Consider the following 5,481-nt stretch of genomic DNA (forward strand, 5'->3'; position numbering starts at 1 on the left):
GTTGAATTAATATAATTATTTATTTGATTAAATCAAAATAATAATTAAATAATTCTTTAGTAAAGATTAAAACACTCGTTAGTGTGTGGCCCATAGGTTCAACGCTAAGCGGATAATAAATTAGTCTTACAAAATTTACTAATCAAGGTTAGTCTATAATGTTAGCATTCTCAAATTTTAGCATTCAAAATTTTTGGTTTAGTGATATCAGATTTAGATCTGATCCCCATTTCGAGTTGAAGAAGAAGCTCAGTGATAACACAGAATTATAACAACAGAATTTCAAGAGAGAATAAACGTATTAAGAAAAGGTAGACAATCTTTGAATTATATAATAACCATACAATTAACATTTTCTCCCTTATGTATAAACATAATAAGCAAGCTCACCACGCTAACATAAAAATAGAATTACAATTGTTATATGATGGAACAACATAATGACTAATGCAGGATAGTATAGAATGTAATGAGTAAGATTGTAGAAGAAGAAGAATTGAATAGTTTATTATTACTAAAAGGAAATAGATGGAATAGAAAGCGTGAAAGGTAATTTCCTTTTTGAGTTAGAGATAAACTCCTCGAGAACAATCTCACAATATATTCCTTACGTAACAGAATTGATTCCTCCCCCTCTATAAAATCCTTCTAACTAATTCTCCAGCTCAGCCTTGAGAATTAATCCCCTATTTCGCACTCTTCACTTACTAACAAAGTCCTTCATTTAAGATGAAATTTTTCTGGTTCTCATTGGTTTGGCCTTTACTGTTTGCACTGATCCAATTTCATGAGCTGGCTTAATTTTCTCTATTGTAGCTTGATCAACCACTGGGCTGCTTATTGTTGAGCTATCAACTAGCCCACCCTCCAACACAACCTTGTCCTCAAGGTTGACCTCAGGGAACAACTTCGTCAACTCCTTCAAGTCTTCCCATGTGGTCTCATCCCTGGAAGCCCCTTCCCAATCCACCAAGACTTGAGTTCACACACCCTCATCAGAAGCCATAGAACGATGATAGAGGATGGCGACTGGACGCAGTTGCAGCGATGGTGGGAGGTCCGACACCGTGACTGGCTCCACTGGAGGCTACCCATTGAACTACTTCAACACCACGACATGGAACACCGGGTGCAAGGCACAGCCGGTCGACAAGGCCAAACAGTATGCTACTTTCCCAATCTTCTGAGTAATCTGGAATGGACTGTATAAACGTTTCTGTAATCTGTTGTGGGTATTGTGGGTTAGGAATTTCTGATGATAGAGCCAGATTTTCAACAAAACTCAATCCCCAATCTCAAAGCTTTTCTCCCAGCGGTGTTGATCTGCTTGATTCTTCATTTTTTCTTACGCACATTGAAGGGAATAACACAGTTTCCGATACAATGCTTCCCGCACCATAAAAAATTCATCCACGGCAAGTATCGTGGCGGCCCCCAGGCAGTATCCGTGCAAGGTTCTCATCGAAAACCCAAAGAGTGTCTCATGTAGTGACATATTAAGGGAGGAGTGGTGAGAGTTGTTGTAACAGAGTTCAACCCACGCGAGAAAAGAGGACCATTGATTTGGGTAAGAGTGCATAAAGACTTTGAGATATTGCTTCAATGTGCGATTAACTACCTCAGTCTAACCGCATCAATATGTGGATGATAGGCAGTGCTGTAGCTGAGCTAGGTACCACTAAACTCGAACAAATTTTTCCTAAACTTGCTTAGGAAAATAGGGTCTCTATTCGAAACCATAGTGACCGAAAATCCATGTAACTTGACCACCGAATTGATGAATGCCTTGGCTGCATCCCTCGCTGTAAATCCAGGTTTAAGAGCAGTAAAATATTCTACCTTAGTAACTCCGTCCACCACCACTAGTATCGTAGTATACCCAGTAGATTTCGGTAATTACACAATAAAATCAAGAGAGATCTCCACCCACAGCTGTTTTGGCATTAGGAGTGGTTGTAATAGTCCCTAAGAGCGTGCAGGAACATACTTGGTAACTTGACAATCCCAGCACTGTTCAACAAATTTTTAGATAGCAGTCCGCATTCCAGACCAAAAGAATAAATCCGCCAATAATTTATACATTTTGAGTAGTCCACCATGACCCCCACATACTGAATTGTGAAAATCATGTTGGAGTAATTTGTGTAACCCATTATAGTCAAAAACCCAGAACTTTTCCCGATATAGGAGAAGTCCATCCCGTTCCCTGGAATCTATGCTAAGCTTGCCCTCTTTAAGTTGCTGATGTAACTATACCATGGTAGGGTAGTGAGCATTAGTCCTTTTGAGAGAATCTAGCAGATCCGTTTGAATCATAGTGAGGCTGCGGAATACAAATTGAGACTCTAAATTAAGGTGATGGGAGAGGGCAATCAGTGACCTGATTCAATCTGCCAACCTTGTATTCAATATCAAACTCATAGCCCAACAACTTTGCCACGTAGTATTGTTGCTCTAGTGTCAAAATCACATGTGACATGAGTTCCTTTAAACCCTGATGGTCAGTTTTTATAATAAATTTTTTCCCTAATAAATAGTGGTGCCACTTGGTCACCGTTTGCGTAATTGCATAAAGTTCCTTGATATAAGCCAAAGCAAGACTCATTCTTTGGATTCATTTTCTTACTAAAATAGGATAGGGGATGTTCGTTCTGCGTTAATACTGCACCAATGCCTTTATGGGACGCATCCGCCTCTACCGTAAAAGGCATAGAAAAATCTGGTAACGCTAGTACTGGGGTATGAATCATGGCAGCTTTTAGCTGCTCGAAGGCTCTATCTGCCTCTTCGCCCCAATGAAAATTATTTTTCTTGAGTAACTCGGTCAAAGGATGAGCAATTTGGGCAAAGTTAGCCACAAACTTGCGATAATACCATGTTAGTCCAAGAAAGTCCCTAAGCTGTTTGAAAGAATTTGCCTTTGGCCATACTTGAATTGCTTCTATTTTAGATGGGTCAACTTTCACACCATCTGCCCCAACGATATGGCCCGAATACTCCATTGTCTTTGAGCAAAAAGGCACTTTGATCCCTTAGCAAACAACTGGTGCTAGGATAGGACAGTTAGGATTAGCCCGATATAGTACAAGTGGTCCTCCCAAGTCTTGTTATAGACAAGAATGTAATCGAAGAAAATAACAACAAACTTTTGTAAATAAGGCTGAAAAACCTTATTCATAGTAGCCTGAAAGGTTGAAGGGGCATTAGTGAGACCGAAGGGATAACTACAAACTCATAATGCCCTTGGTGAGTGCAGAAAGCTATCATGTGAAACGAATTCTCATTCATTCGGATTTGATGGTAACCAAATCTCAAATCAATTTTAGAAGTATTCCGTACCAAAGAGTTCATGAAGCATCTCATCAATGGTTGGAATAGAAAACTTATCCCGAATTGTAATAGCGTTTAATGCTCTATAATCAATACAAAATCTCCAGCTCCCGTCCTTCTTCTTAACTAGTAAAATAGGGCTGAAAAACGCACTCTGACTCTCCCAGATTACCCCTTATCCGAGCATCTATGTCATCAAACATTTAATTTCCTCCTTCTGAAAATGACGGTACCGATAAGGCTGAACACACACCAATTGTGACTCCCGCATTAAAGTAATAGTAGGGTCTATGTCTCGATTGGGTGGCAGCTGGGTTGGTTCATCAAAAACTCCTCCAAACTCCTCTAAAACTTGTTATAGCTCTGGCTACACTGTCTCCTTCTTTATCCTCCGTTACCACCTTAAGATGGTAGAGAGTTGTGACAACCTCCGATGAAAGCATCTTTTGAAAATTTTGTTACTCATAGTGTCAGCTTGAAGCAACCGTTCACCTTATAGCAACCGTTCACCTTGTAGCTTGAAGTGACGTTATTCACCATAAATTCCATAGTAGGCAATTCATAATGTGTGGTGACATAGCCTAGGTACATCAGCCACTGAACTCTGAGAACTGTATCTGCCCCTTGGAGATCCAACACAAAAGTACTAATGGAGAATTGGTATCCCTACATTATCAAGGGAATATTCTCGCAATACGCCTTACAACCAATTACATCTCCATTGCCTACTAAAATCTGGAGTGGCGTGGTTTACTGAATCGGAAAGTAGAATATCTCCACCACACTTGCTTTCACGAAATTATGGGAACTTCCCCCCATCAACCAACACCATAACCGGCTGCTCATTATACATGCCCTTCACGCGAAAGATGGTGGGCTGGTATTGACTTACCATAGCATTGAAACTAATTTCCGGTTGCATAGCATCCACTACACTCGGCGCCTCCGCTCCCGGGGTTTGAATCAATTCAGGTTCTGGTTCTTTTGGGATCTCGTGCATTTCTTTTTCTCTGATAAACAAGTAACAAGAAGTTTTATATTTATGTCCTGGTGACCGCTTCTCCTCACAATAGTAATAGAGGCCCTTGTCTCTCTTCATCTTAATTTTAGCAGCTGACAAGTAATACATCGAGAAAGGACTACCAAGTATATGCAATGTTATTATTGACCCCCAAGATACCAAGCATAAACAATTCTAGACAAATAGAAGGAAATCATTTTAAGTCTCATCTCCACAGGTACAACAAACTATTCAAAATACTCTTTCACTTTAAAAATCCATTCATCCACATTACTATCACCATAAAAACGGGTAAAATCAACTTTTGTACCTCTAGGTTGGTAGAATTGTTGTTGGTATCAATGGTATAAAGAGCATTCATCACAGATCATCGGGGCTACCTGCTTCAACTTAAGTGCGTCAGACAGCATGCTTCGGATTTCTCTCATCGATCCCTCCAGTCCATCCATGCGCGATTCTGTCATGGAGACGTGACTTGCAACCTCCACATGATTCTGTTGTAAAGCAACAATTTCTTGCTGTCAAAGTTCATCGGAAGCCATGCTCCCTCTCAACAAGAGCACCAATAATAGAACAACACAATGACTAATGCATGATAGTACAGAATGTAATGAGTAAGATTGTAGAAGAAGAAGAATTGAATAGTTTATTACTACTAGAAGGAAATAGATGGAATAAAAAACATGAAAGCTAATTCCCTTTACGAGTCAGGAATGAACTCCTCAAAAATAATCTCACAATACATTTCTCATGTAACAGAATTGATTTCTCCCTTCTATAAAACTCTTCTAATTAATTCTCTAGCTCACCTTTAAAAATTAATTCCCTGTTTCATACCTTTTACTTGCTAACAAAGTCTTTCATTTAAGATGGAATTTTTTCAGTTCTCATTGAATTAGATTCTGCTGTTTACACTGATCCAATTTTATAACCCAATTTCTTTTATTGTAACCTGATCATCCACTGGACTGCTTATTGTTGAGCTATCATTATAACTAATCACCTAAACGACTCTTTGACCTTTTCAACCTTTAACTCCTTTACAATATTGTGATGATTTAGATGTAGATTTAATATATCTTTTTCTGCCATTTGTAAATATCATTGTACTATGTTTATGAATGAAAATG

The 5,481-nt window shown here is 39.0% G+C and overlaps 1 long non-coding RNA gene across 1 annotated transcript; it reads right to left on the reverse strand.

Moving 5' to 3' along the window:
- Positions 4,362-5,455, reverse strand: LOC110270882. Its single transcript, XR_002360607.1, has 3 exons — positions 5,189-5,455; positions 4,662-4,869; positions 4,362-4,443 (listed from the first exon to the last, which is right to left on the reverse strand). It is a non-coding gene; the product is annotated as an uncharacterized LOC110270882 (long non-coding RNA).

This window comes from Arachis ipaensis, chromosome B04 (genome assembly GCF_000816755.2).
Source record: "Arachis ipaensis cultivar K30076 chromosome B04, Araip1.1, whole genome shotgun sequence".
Taxonomy (NCBI): Eukaryota; Viridiplantae; Streptophyta; class Magnoliopsida; order Fabales; family Fabaceae; genus Arachis; species Arachis ipaensis.